The 14,744-nt window shown below is 40.7% G+C and overlaps 2 non-coding genes across 2 annotated transcripts; one reads left to right on the top strand and one right to left on the bottom strand.

The window, feature by feature from the left end:
• Nucleotides 1-10,884: 10,884 nt before the first annotated feature.
• Nucleotides 10,885-10,991, top strand: LOC138381072 (U6 spliceosomal RNA). Its single transcript, XR_011233018.1, has one exon. It is a non-coding gene; the product is annotated as a U6 spliceosomal RNA (small nuclear RNA).
• Nucleotides 10,992-12,025: 1,034 nt separating this feature from the next.
• On the bottom strand, nt 12,026-12,132 carry LOC138380987 (U6 spliceosomal RNA). Its single transcript, XR_011232945.1, has one exon. It is a non-coding gene; the product is annotated as a U6 spliceosomal RNA (small nuclear RNA).
• Nucleotides 12,133-14,744: the final 2,612 nt, after the last annotated feature.

Below are 14,744 nucleotides of genomic sequence, written 5' to 3'. Positions count from 1 at the left end.
TATTTAATAAGTGGTGCTGGTAAAACTGGATATCCAGATGCAAAAGACTGAAAATAGATCCCCACCTCTCACCTCTCACAAAAATCAACTCACAATGGATAACAGACTTAAACCTAACACGTCAAACCTTAAGAATTCTGGAAGAAAACGTTGGGAAGATTCTTTTATACATCAGCCTAAGCAAAGAATTTATGAAAAAGACCCCCAAAGCAATCACAGCAGCAACAAAAATAAACAAATGGGACCTGATCAAATTAAAATGCTTCTGCATAGCCAAGGAAACTATCATTAGAGCTAATAGGCAACCTACACAATGGGAGAAAATATTTGCTTTCTATAAATCCAATAAAGGGACAATAACAGGAATCTATACAGAACTTAAGAAAATCAACAAGAAAAAATCAAACAACCCCATCAATAAATGAGCAAAGGTCATGAACAGAAACCATTCAAAAGAAGACAGACTAATGGCCAGCAAACACATAAAAAAGTGCTCAACATCTCTAATCATTAGGGAAATGCAAATCAAAACTCCAATGAGGTATCACCTAACTCCAGTGAGAATGGCCCTTATCAAAAGGTCACAAAACAACAAATGCTGGCGTGAATGTGGAAAGATTGGAACACTCTCACACTGCTGGTGGGATTGCAAATTAGTACAACCCCTGTGGAAAGTATTGTGGAGATACCTCAAAGAGCTAAAAAAAAGAAATACCAGCTGATCCAGCAATCCCACTACCAGGCATCTATCCAAAGGAAAAAAAGACATTCTGTAATAAAGACATCTGCACTCGAATGTTTATAGCAGCACAATTCACAACTGCAAAGATGTGGGAACAACCCAAATGTCCATCAATACATGAGTGGATTAATAAAATGTGGTATATGTTTACCAGGGAATACCACTCAACTACAAAAAACAATGGTCATCTGGCACCTCTTATATTATCCCAGATGAAGATTGAGCCCATCCTTCCAAGTGAGGTATCACAAGGATGGAAAGACATGCACCACATGTACTCTCCATCAAATTGGTACTAACTGACCAACACTAAGTTGTTCACATGTTAGTAATACTCACTGGGTGCCAGTCGGGGGGCAGGGAGGGGGAGTAAATTCACAACTAATGGAAGAGGAATGCACTGTATTGGGGAAGGACAAGCTTGTATCCTGGCTTGAGTAGGGAAAACAGCATTACATGTAACCAAAATGTTTGTACCCCCATAGTATCCTGAATAAATAAATAAATAAATCAGAGAGGAAGATGTGATTGATAAATACTTTATGTGCAGCTACAACAGGAGAAGCCTCAGTTTTCTGATGGACTTGAAGCTTAAATTTCCTGGGAAACAAAAACCTTCAGCCATGTGAATGAACAGAGTTGGTGAGGGAAGTGAAAACACAGTGTGGATAAGGAAATGTGAAATGTGAATGCTGTATGCATTGAGGTCTTAGCATGAGACCTAACTCCCACTCACCTTTACGATCCAGGGATATACAGAGCCACTCCTAGAAGCAGTGAGGCTGGCCCACAGTAGTCATTTTATACAAGGGCCTGAACAGTCCCGTGAGGAAGGAATGAGTGGAGACTCACAATAGGAGCCTGGGTGAGGAAACAGAGTCTGGGTGTTTGTCACTCAGACCCATCATTCTGGAATGATTCAGGGATAAATCCTAACTAGAGTAAAGATGGATGAGATAAAAGGAGCAAACTAAAACAAAGAATTATCTCAGTAACATCTTCCTGAGACCTTGAGAACCCAAAGCAACACTGTTTTGTGGTACTGGTTGTGCAGTGTAAGAGCACACTGGGGTATCTAAGTTATTTTTGAAATGGCCCCGTGTGAACAGAAGCAATCTTACCATGAAGTAAGTAGGGTAGAGTCATGGAAATATTATATTCTTACAGTTGTGTAGCTTTATTATACATTAATGTATTCAGAAAGTACTGAGGTCAGACTCTGTGACAGGCATTGTTATGGATAGTTGGGATCAGCAATGAAAAGAACAGATGAAGTCTTGCTCTTTGGAAGTTTTATTCTAGTTGGGGAAGACAGAAAACAAGCAAATAAATAAATATGTGTGTGATGGAGACAGTTGCCATGGAAAAAAAGGAATCCTAAATATGTATGTAACTAACAACAGAGCTTCAAAATGCATGAAGCAAAAACTGTCAGAACTGAAAGGTCACAGAGAACTCCACAATTATACCTGGAAATTCCAACAGTCTCCTCTCAATAATTGATGGAAGAAGTACAGAAAATCAGTAAGGATATGCATGATTTTAACATTTTCAACTAACTTGGCCCATTAGCATTTATAGGACAGTCCTAGCCAACCACCTGCATATTCTTTTCCTGTGCACATGAAACATTCACTAAAGCATACCATATGCTGGGCCAGAAAACAAGTTTCAATAAATTTAAAATAATTGAAATCACACCACAGGGAATTAAATTAGAAAAAGAATGCAATAATACCTGGAAAAATCCCCAAATATTTGAAACTAAAAACAAACATCTAAATAACCCATGTGACAAAGAAAAAAAGAGAGAAATATTTTTAAATGAATGAAAATATAAACATAGCACATTAAAATTTGTGGGATACAGCTAAAGCAGTGCCCACAGCAGCAGTGCCCAAACTTTTTGGCACCAGGGACCAGTTTCATGGAAGACAATTTTTCCACAGAGGTTGGGGGCGAGGAGATGGTCTGGGGATGATTCAAGTGCATTGCATTTACTGTGCAATCAAACCTCTCTGCTAATGATAATCTGTATTTGCAGTCGCTCCCCAGCACTAACATCATTACCTCAGCTACTCTGCAGATCATCAGGCAACAGATTCTCACAAGGAGCACGCAATATAGATCCCTTGCAGGCAGTTCACAGGTTCCCTGTGAGAATCTAATGCCACCCGCTGATTGGCCAGGAGGCGGAGCTTATGGGTGATGCCAGGGATGGGGAACAGCTGTAAATACAGATGAAGCTTTGTTAGCTAGCCTGCCGCTCACCTGCTGCTGTGCAGCCAGGTTCCTAATAGGCCATGGACCCAGTAGCGGACCAGGTTGGGGACGACAGGCCTAGAGGCAAATATATGGCTTTAAAATTTTATATTAGAAAAGAAGAAGCCTGGCGTGGTGGTGCACGCCTGTAGGCCCAGCTACTCGGGAGGCTGAGGTGGAAAGATCCCTGAGCCCAGGAGTTGAAATGCAGTGAGCTATTATGACATCGCTGCACTCCAGCCTGGGTGACAGAGCAAGACCCTGTATTAAAAAAAAACAAAGGAGGGGGAGGAGGAGAAGGAGAAGAAGGAGGAGGAGGAGGAGGAGGAGGAGAAAAGGAAGAAGAAGGAGGAGGAGGAGGGAAGGAGGAGGAAGGAGGAAGGAAGAAAGGAAGGAAGAAGACGAAGGTGAAGAATAAGAAGAAGAAAAAGAAAGGTCTAAACTTAACAATCTAAACTCCTACCATAAGAAATTAGAGATAAAAGAGCAAATTAAGCCTAAAGTTTAATTTGTAAACAGAAAGTTTTAAAGTTTAAAGGAAACAGAAGGAATGCAGTAATAAAGAGCAGAAATTAATGACAGAAAATGAACAACAGAAAAAAAAGGAAACAAAAAACTGTTTTTTTAAAAAATACAATAATGTTGATAAAATTCTAGCTAGACAGATCAAGAAAATAAGAAAGAAAATACAAATTAGCAACATTAGGAATAAAAGAGGAGACCACACTATAGATACTAGAGAGATTAAAAGAAAATAAGGTAATAATTATAAAAAACTTCATGCTGCTGCTTTAGAACAAAACTACTCTTTTCCTTGAAAAAAACAGAAGCACATACAGAGTTATATTTCTCTGAAACTACTGTCTCTAAGTATAGTCTTAATCATTTATAATAATTATAACTTTTAACCAAAGTAACTGCTATTTTGCAGAGAAAACTGGGGGGGAGGATAATTGTGAACTGTCACACCCCAGCATTTTATCAGACTAGCAGAGCTCATGAATACACATCATACAACTTTCTACAGTCACTGATATCCCCTATACAACTTCTCAAAGTGGCAAAAATGAATATGTTCATTAATATGACCCAAAGATATAGCCTGTCCATAGCATATGAAGATAAAAAACAAAAGTAAAGTTAAAATTATGCTTAATAGTTAATATTTTAGTATCCTATCTTACTTAGAAATGATCTAAGTATACAATAATTTTCTATTAATTAGTCCAATTTAATACTGATCCAAGATTTTAAGTTATCTAGATCTTGGAAATTTATCTTCAACCTGACACGCTACAGAACAATTACTAACCCAAAAAAAGGCATCAGTATAAGGATTCAATTTGGTCAAACTCAAATTTACATTTTTCATAAGCAAGCGTTAATAGAAGCGATGCTAGCTTATTTGATTAGTAAACCTGTATACGTTTAGAAAAAACACACCCAAGTACAATAAAAATGTGTACTTGTATTATATATATAACACTGATAAATCAGAGAAGAAAGCTGTTTTTATTAAATCAAAATTAATAAAATAGTCTAGTTTATGAAAGATTTATGTAAATTATGTGAATTTCAATTCTTAACATATTTCTGAGCTGGTTGCTTTCAAAATACTGTTTAAATCTAGCACATTCAAATTTTTAGAAATTCCATTTCCTTATTTGCTGGGAATTATTGGAGTACCATACTTTTATAAGCACTTATTTATCTCTTAAACCAATCAGAACAGGGCTCCTTTAATTTAGGAAATTTTATAATCTAAGTTATTAATACCATCTGGATTTTGGAAAACATTACACATTCATACAATGAAAAATAAAGACCTTTCTGAATTACAAACATACAGACACAGAGTTTATAGCTCCAATTCTAAAATTTCAGTCATGGGTCAAGAGTAAACACACAAGCACAAAAAATTTACCAGTTCAAATATCAAAGAACTGTTCCCCTTCTTGGTGGGCACAACATTCTTAATTCATTAGCCCAAAATAGATGAAAAGCACACAAACAAGACTAATAAACTAGTTTCACTGTAGTCTCTCACTCAACAGAGACTAGATCTCTATAAATCATTAGTCCATTCACAGAGTTGACCAAATGGTTAGACCAAAACACCAAATTCCCAATCATTGCTACCAAGAGTAGACACTGACTTGTTGGCTGGAAACAAAATAAAGACAAACCACAAACTTATTAGAGAAGAATATTAAAATTAGAAAGACAGAGTCAGCAAAGTTCTATCATGGAAAGCCAAGAAAAAAATGTGCCTGGGTAAAAGCAGCCCCCAAGCTTGTCTGATAAAAAGTATATCTGGTTTTGTTAGGTGAATGCAGTAAGCAAATCAGAGGAAGACCTCCAAATTTGTAAAAGACAATTAAAAAAAAAAGGTAAAATCATGCCTATCACACAGATAAAAAATGAACATGTATTAAAGATTTTATTTAACATACTAATCAATGCAGGAACATGGTAAATGTTATAACCAGTTCAAGAGAAATCAAAAAAGCACAAATTTATATGGTTATATGGAATAAAGGAATGTTGAAATGAATGTGGAACTGGAAGCAAAACTAGCTTCTTCCACAGTGATAGAGAGAAGTCAATTGAAATTTCGGTTAGGACAGAATTTTCATGTCTATAAACAAGAATTATTAACTGGTATCAGTTATCTACAGCTTACAGAGTTGTAAAATAGCTTCCATAGAATTGGAATCAGATTTTGATTTACAGACAATGCAGTTTTCCACCTGGGCCCAAGTTTTTCCTATACAAGGGACATATCTCTGAGACTAGAAGAGAGAATAAGAATGTACATACGTAAATTTGCAGTAATTACAAGAAATTAAGGAAGTTCATCTTTGACAGTCTTTTTTTCCCTTCAGTGAAACACAACATGAAGTTATCTGCCACACATTAAGGGAACTGGTTGCTGTGAAAGGGCTCCATGCACAAAAATATCTCACATCAATCTTACCAGAATGACTTTCTTGTGTCATTCAAAGTAGCCACTAAAACACAAATAAGTCATCTGGGAGATATGCCCGATCATCCTTTGAATGCACTGGCATAGGCCAATCCCCTGGAAACAGTAAGAAGTTGGGTCTGGAAGTCTATCAATAGGCAAGCTTGGGAAATACTGCTCTAGCATATTTTAGTTTACAGGACTAGGTAGCAGAACCCTGAAGAAATAAAACCCAGACTGGTGAGTTTTTAAAGATCCTTGGAGTTCTAATCGAGACATTTAGGAGGAGTCCTAGGGAGCCACTGGGTACAACATGAGTGAAGAGGATACGACCATAAAAGGAAGGAAGTGGCAAAGGAAGGGGCCTGGTGGGGAACTCAAGATAAGCTTCACCTGATGTATAGCGTGTCTGATGGAAAGAAAAAAAGAAGCGTGAGGGGCCGGGTGCAGTGGCTCACGCCTGTAATCCTAGCACTCTGGGAGGCCGAGGTAGGAGGATTGCTCAAGGTCAGGAGTTCAAGACCAGCCTGAGCAAGAGCGAGACCCCGTCTCTATTAAAATTAGAAAGAAGTTAGCCGGACAACTAAAAATATATATAGAAAAAATTAGCTGGGCATGGTGGCACATGGCTGTAGTCCCAGCTACTTGGGAGGCTGAGGCAGTAGGATTGCTTGAGGCCAAGTGTTTGAGGTTGCTGTGAGCTAGGCTGACGCCATGGCACTCTAGCCTGGGCAACAGAGTGAGACTCTGTCTCAAAAAAAAAAAAAAGAAGCGTGAGGGAAGAAAGAAGGGTGCTAACAAGCCCAAAGCAGATCTTATAAAGGCTGAGAGCTCATAGGAAAGGAGGAGAGAGAGAAGCAGACAGAGAATGCAAAAAGAGACATCCAAGCCCCACTTAGAACAATTGAATCAGAATCTCATGCTGGGTGCAGTGGCATGCACCTGTAATCCCAGCTGCTTGGGAAGCTGAGGCCAGGGGTATGGCTTAAACCCAGGAGTTCAAGACCAGCCTGGGCAACATAGTGAGACCCAACCCCTCATACCCAATCTCAAAAGAAAAGAAAAGAAAGAAAAGAAAAGAAAAGAAATCAGACTCTCCAGGCATTGATATATTAAAAAGCTCTTGTGTTGATTACAACCTGTAGGCCAGGTTGAAAACTGTTCCCCAGCTTGAGTGCACCAATTTCATACCAGGTGAAGCTGGTGATTGATGCTGTGGTTCTAAGTGATTCATCTGTTCCCTGTTAAAAAGGATGTGTGGATTTGGGTTAAGTTTCTTCTTCTTTTTAATTAGAGCAAAATTCCTGAAGGGGAAATGACTTGTGGTTTCGACTTTCAATTGTGTCACATCACTGAATGTTCCTTCTTGGTGAATAAAAAGAACAAGGTTGACTTTCTACTTATCAGTGTGTGCCCATTGTTACAGTCAAAAGAGCAGAACTCAGAAATATGGTTGTAAAATGGCAGGTCTGAGTCTTTATTCTTCTTTTCTCTGTTACCTACTGCAAACATGGGTGATCTAGTAACACTACAAGTGGTATGGTAGACAGAGCAATGGACTTGGCCTCAGAAGATGACCTCAGAAGATGGTAGGAGCAGTGCCAGTATTCCCCCAGGAAGTCAATACATTCACCACAGGCTGTTTCCTTCTCTGAAAAATGAGATACATCTCTTTGGATCTGAAATGTCATTGATTGTAAGATGTACCATAGTTTTATATACCACTAAGAAAAGGTAGTTGTTTTAGTCCACTGTTAATGTAAATAATTGAAATTATTATGTTTATTGGTGATAGAGTCCAAATATTCCAGAATATAAAAGTATAACTTTTTTCTTATTAAAAATCTGATAAGCTGAGACAAATAGTTTTAGCAAATCTCTCCTAAAGCAAATTTGTTAACAATGCCATTAAGACTCATCTTTCTTCTCAAATGAGTCAAATCTGAACTCAAGACACAAAAGATTATTTAACTAAATAGCCACCTACTTCATCGTTTTTCTACATGACTTCTAAAAGATGTGATAAAGAATACTACTTCCCCTAAAAAAGTTATTGGACATTCACATATACTTAACCAATGGTTATAAGAGTAGAATTGTTTTTGTCAAAATGCAAATACGGGATCTGAAATATTTTTGAGTTTAGCAGAAGCCAATAGTGTTTAATGTGCAGTATGAAGACACGAGAGTGATTATAAAGGCATAAGGTGAACTGGGTAAACATGTTCAGTTAGTGATGCATGAATATAGATGGGGAGATGCAGGATGAAAGAAGAAACATGAGGAAAAGATGGTAGGGGAGGCCAAGGGTTTGAAGAAAAGAGAACTGTGTTAACACAAATGAGAGAACAGGGTAAGGAACTCCAAAGTGTTAAATTTGAACACCCCAGCACACTGTCCTACCAAATGGAGCTTTCAATAAATGTACAGCCTGACAGAAAGCAACATTCAGAAAATATCCAGAAAAGAAACATCAGCCTACGTTCAAACAGAGATAAGTGACGAAGTGAGAAAGAGCTACTTTTGCTTTTCCAATTGATTCCACATAAGAAAGTGTCACCAAAGGGCAGCAAAATATGGGAGAGGTAGAGACCCAGCACTCAGGGCCAGCATCAAGTAGATGCAGAAGAGCCTCTTAGCAGTGAAAATACAGACTAGGCTAGATTAAAGCTGTGCTTTCCCAGTTTCACCTATGCCTTTATAATCACATTCATGTCTTCCCACTGGACATTTGCAACATGACAACACTATTGGCTTCTGCTAAACTCAAAACATTTAAGATTCCGTATTTGCATTTTGACAAAAACAACTTTAGCCTAAGTAAGAAAGGTAATTTGTTAGGTCAAGTAACCAAACTATGGAAACCATCCGGTCACCAGATTGAATGATCCAGAGACTCAAATGACATCCACACTCTTTGTTTCTCTTCCAGGTCTTATTCTCTCAATTCTCTTCCATGGGGCACAGAACTTGGCCACCATAGGCCTTGGGGCTACATCCTTTTAACTCACAAGACAAGGGTTAAAAACAAACATTGGTCAACTGGTACAAAGTTACAATTAGATAAGAGGAATAAATTCTGGTGTTCCATTGCACAGTAGGGTGACTATGGTTAATAGTAAAATATTGTACACTACAAAATAGCTAAAAGAGAGCTATTGAATGTTCTCATCACAAAGAAATGATAAATGTATGAGATAATGGATACACTACTCTGAGTAGATCTTATACAACATAAATATGTAACAAAACATCAAATTGTGCCCCACAAATATGTACAAATACAATGTGTCAATTAAAAACAAAGCAAAAACCAAACCACCATACCCCCTACTTGGACAACGTTCATGAGTGTATTCTAAAACTGTGGTCCCCAACCCCTGGGCCTGACCGTACCAGGCTGCACAGCAGGGGGTGGGGGTTGTTATGGAAGCTTCATCTGTATTTACAGCAGCTCCCCACCGCTTGCATCACTGCATAAACTCCGCCTCCTGTTAGATCAGCCCCCAGCATTAGATTCTCACAGGAGCTGGAACCCTACTGTAAACCATGCATGCCAGGGATCTAGGCTGCTTGTTCCTTATGAGAATCTAATGCTTGATGATCTGAAGTGGAGCTGAGGTGGTGATGCTAGTGCTGGGGAATGGCTGCAAATAGAGAGATTTGACTGCACAATAAATGTAATACGCTTGAATCATCCTGAAACCATCTCCGCCCCCGCAACCTTCCTCCACCCCACTCCAACCCCCGTAAAAATTGTCTTCCATGAAACTGGTCCCTGGTGCCAAAAAGTTGGATACCAAATTATGTAAAACACTGAAAATGAAAGATTCATGGGAAACTTTACAACAGAGGGGTCAGACTGCTGACCCCGCCGGAATCCAGGGGTCAGGGCTGGGCAACACAACACTAACACCGCGACAGCCATACAGTAAGTTCCTCGGACGGTAAGAAGTACACACCCTACCAATGAACCGTGTGTGCTTAAATTAACAACGAAATAGAACCAGAATCTCACTAAGCCTTTAGATCTAACTATAAATTTTCAAGAAACATGAAGCATAAATAAGTTAAATCACATCATCAGTAAAAAATGAACCAAATCCAAGATTTGTAACATTCCTCCGGGCAAATATCCTGTTTCCTCAATTTATCTATGGCATGAGGAGAAATGAGGTGGGGACCAGTAGTGGATAATAGAGACCCAAGTGTACAGCAACCAAATACAATGTGGGACCTTGTTTGGATTCCTATGACAATTCAACTACATATAATAAGACAATCAAAGAATTGATTGACATATAATAAGACAATCTGAAACAACCAAAGAAATTTGAATGTAGACTGAATATTAGGTGATACTAAGAAATTACCTCAACTTTTCTAGGTGTGATAATGGTTGGCTGATTACTTTTTTTTTAATATTAATCTCAGGAAGTTTAAGTGGTTTAACGACCTGCTTTAATGCCGTCGAGCCGACCCTGGGCTTTCCCTCTTCGCGTAGCAGCAGCCAGACATGGCGTCTCCCACTCGCCTGGGCCCTCGAAGACGCCGGGCGCTACGGGGAGGCAGTAACACCGGCGGATCCCAGCATGCTCCGCGAGTGGAGCTCTGCAGCCCGAGAACTCCCAGGCCCGGGCCAGGGGCCCGCGCTGGGGCCCCTTACCCAAGGTGCCCCGGGCTGTAATTTGCATGTCCCACCCAACAGGTATACTCACAGATCAATTGCGGCCAGCGCGGCGGCCTGGCGATCGGAACGACAAACGTGCGAGCCTCGTGATGTGGTTTCGTTGCATCAAACGTCCCTAAAGGCTGTGAGGTGGACGGGAAAGCGCGAAGTTGGGTCACCGTAACTAAGAGAGGTGAAACGCCATCGTGCCTTATATAGGCTGTGGGCAAAGACAAAGTCGTCGTCGTTTCAGTAGCACATATCGCAAGATTATTTTTGAACGGTAATAGAGAAGATTAGCATGGCTCCTGCGCAACGATGACACGCAAATTCGTGAAGCGTTCCATATTTTTGCCCTGATCCTGGGAAAGTCGGTTCACTATTTACTGATGAGCGCTAAGGAAATAATGTGAGGCAAAAGGAAAACGGGTGGCACCTGATATTAAAATTGTGATTTTCACCCAAAATATTCGTGTGAGGCGGTCTATGAAATGAAAATGAAAACAGATCAGAATTAACGCGTTAATGTGTGCAAATATGTTAGTACGAATCTCGGAAATGGATAAAGGTCAATTTGTGCCTCCTTCATTGAACTTACAAATCTGAAACTGACTTACGGTATTGTCTCCCCCAACAACACAAACTTCAGAGGCCCAGGTAGTTTGGCTTTTGTTCACTAGAAGATCGCCTGGCACGTGAAGTGCTCCATGAACCCTTACTAAATCATTGCTAAATTAATGAGTCCTTATTAAAGGAACAAAACATTAGCGTTCATTTCTTGCGCCTACTTTGTGCCGTTCTCCATCATCTTAGACCTGACTGCCTTAGACTGCCAGCTGCACAAAGGCAGAGACTGTTACCCAGGGCCGAGCCTGGGTTGTTATCGGGTAAGATCAACGTTGGCCTATGCCCGTGGATTCTAGACGTCCAGGACCAACTGAATACTGGCTAGAAGCAGCGAGCCCATTAAGATCTGTTTTCACAAATATTCTGTTTTGATGTAGCCTCTAAGGAGAACTCAGAAATACCGGTTTACATAAATCGGACAGATTCTGTGGTAGGTGATTTAAGACAAAAGTTCATTGCCCAAATCAAAAGCAGATTTTAATCAATGAAAATAAATATCTAGATGCAGATACAAGTATCACCTAGGTAATTTCATTCACAGGAACGAGACTGGGGCGCCATAGAGACGCCAGAAGGCTGTCGATGCAAGGTGGCCCGGTAGGGCACTAAGTCCAGTATGTAGACCCATATAGCTTCGCAGGTGTCCACGTAGCCGCCGTTGTAAGTGGGAAACCGCACAGGCCCTAAGGGAGCCCTGTTGGTCTACCTTTCCAAAACCTGCTGTTTTCATCGTACGACCTTTTGTCTCCACGAGCTGCCCAAAAATACGGAACGCTTCACGAATTTGCGTGTCATCCTTGCGCAGGGGCCATGCTAATCTTCTCTGTATCGTTCCAATTTTAGTATATGTGCTGCCGAAGCGAGCACGACTCAGGTTCTGCCCACAGCCTATATAAGGTACGATGGCGTTTCGCCTTTCTTAGTTACGGTGACCCAACTGCGCGCTTTTCCGTCCACCTCAGAGCCTTTAGGGACGTTTGATGCAACGAAACCACGTCACGAGGCTCGCGTGTTTGCCGCTCCGATCGCCAGGCCGCCGCGCCTGGCCTGGATTGACCTGTGAGTATACCTGTTGGGTGGGACATGCAAATTACAGCCCGGAGCACCTTGGGTAAGGGGCCCCAGCGCGGGCCCCAGGCCGGGGCCTGAGAGTTCTCAGGCCGCAGAGCTCCACTCGCGGAGCATGCCGGGAGCCTCATCCTTGCCCGCTCCCGCGGAGCAACGACGACCGGGCTGGCTTGGAGCAGGCGTCGTCTCTCCGAGGTCCTCTGAGAGCTGGGGAAGTGATTGGCCCGCTAGATCACTAGGGTCCTGGTCGAGCAGGGGTCTTCCCAGAAAAATATAGAACGTGTCACCAGTATTTCACCCTTAACATTGGGTGCCAGAGTCTTTCCTGAAGTAAGCCCCGAGTTCAACCCTCCGGGAGAGTCTTCCCAACGACTCACTCAGTTCACTCAGTTCCGCAACGGTACGCACTACACTCTAGGTTGGCCCTGGCTCCGCGTGCATCAGCGCGAGTGTCTCGGGCCCCTGTCGGGGACAGACGACGTTGGCCTGGGCGGTGACGCCCTTCCTCTCCGCGGTTTCCCAGCAGGTAACTCACTGCCCGTGTCCATTATGCACAGGCGCCAGTGGGATCAGGGGCGGAGGAGCCCAGACGAGTGGCCACGCCCCTTCACAGGTGCCGCACCACCCCTCCCTCAACACTGAAGGACAGGCTGAAGCCCACCCATTTGGCCTGAGAGGTGGATTTGAGAATTGCACTTAGGGTTGAACGGGAGCATCATTCTTGTACTTCCTATACCTCCCAGCACTCTCACCCTTACCCTGTTATGATACAAACCAGCAGGAAACCTACTTACAAGAAATACTCTGTTAGTGTTAAATATTCTGATTTTGACTACAGCAGCAATCATGCCAGAGGTCAAAGACTCTGGTATTGATGTGGTTACAGTATTCTCTGTATTGAAGTAAGTGAAAGGCAAATATCTGCCTGGGTTGTGTTAAAATGGCACCTTTAATAAGGAATATGGCATATTTATAAAATAACTGGAGTTTTGCTTTTTTTCTCCTTCCTGTGGTCGTCCTACCCCTTCCTGTGACACAATATTTTGAAGTAAAAACCTGCTAAAAAATCAGTAATTTTGAGAAATTTTTAAATTGGTACCCATTTTTCTGAGGTACCAAAAGAAAATAATGTGAAATCATATAAGAGTTTCTGGTATTGCTGAGACCAAAACAAAGAAGGGAACAGAAAGCCCACAGGGATTGTTGCTAAGCCTGTCTTTCTGTGTTTATAGTTATAATATTAATATTTTTCTTTCCACCTTTTAAAAAGCAAAACACTATGTTCTCTTCCCCCCATAAAAAATTAGGCAAAAATGTCATTCTTATTGAGTTAAATTGCCCAATTACAAATAAAATATGCTTTAATATATTTCTTCTAATGGCCTGTCTTTCCAGTAAGCTACTTCTGGCTTTCTGATTTCAAAGCTATCAAGTAGTAAATTGATGTTCAATTTTATGATTTGAAGAAATATTTCAAAACCCCCTCATGTTCTCACTCTCTTAAAAACCTTACAACTAAACAGTTTAATTATTAAAGGATAGTGGTTAGAAGTGGTTAGAAGAATCGATAGTTGTAAAGATGGTCAGAGTTACAGTGTCATGAACTTGATGCCCCTACAGGTTGTATGCTTCTTCAGAGTTAGGCTATACCACTGGATGACCACTTATAAACTTTTTATATTCTGAAAAGAGGGTAAAGGTTTACCACATACAGAAAAAAAAATTGAAAGTTAGCAGATCAAATCCACTGAGGAAAAAAAACCTTTGTATTTTTATTTTTGTGGGACCAAGTCTTACTCTGTTGCCCCAGCTTGAGTGCAGTGGCGTCATCCTAGCTCACTGCAACCTTGAACGCCTGGGCTCAAGGGATCCTCCTGCTTCAGCCTCCCAAGTAGCTGGGACTACAGGTATGGGCCACCACACCTGGCTAGCCAGTCTGGCTCTTACTCAGGCTGGTCTTGAACTATCTGACCTCAATCCCGTCTTGGCCTCCCGGAGTGCCAGGATTACAGATGTGAGCCACCGTGCCTGGCCTGGAAAAACCTTTATAAATCATTTTAAATTATCAGGTATGTATAGAAATAGCAAGAAAACTTAATTTCAGAATCATGGCATTACTGAACAATGCAATGTTCAAAGAGATAGGACAGAATTTCTACAAGGTGATTTATATATGACACCTTTTAAAGCATAAATTTCTCCCTAGACCTCCAGTGTTACTGAAATTACTTCTCTTGTTCTTTAAATATATATAAACATAAAACTGGGTATTAACTTCTTTTTCTTATAGCTGTTACACAACTCTAAAACCAAAGCAGATTTACAAATTAAATACAAAACTACAAATCAATAAAATTCAAATTAACAACATTAATTTATTGATGAGTTTGGCTGAAACTAAATCACCATTG

This window comes from Eulemur rufifrons, chromosome 2 (assembly GCF_041146395.1).
Source record: "Eulemur rufifrons isolate Redbay chromosome 2, OSU_ERuf_1, whole genome shotgun sequence".
Classification (NCBI taxonomy): domain Eukaryota; kingdom Metazoa; phylum Chordata; class Mammalia; order Primates; family Lemuridae; genus Eulemur; species Eulemur rufifrons.
Note: the sequence above shows the minus strand (reverse complement) of the source record. Positions and strands in the feature narration are given on the sequence as shown.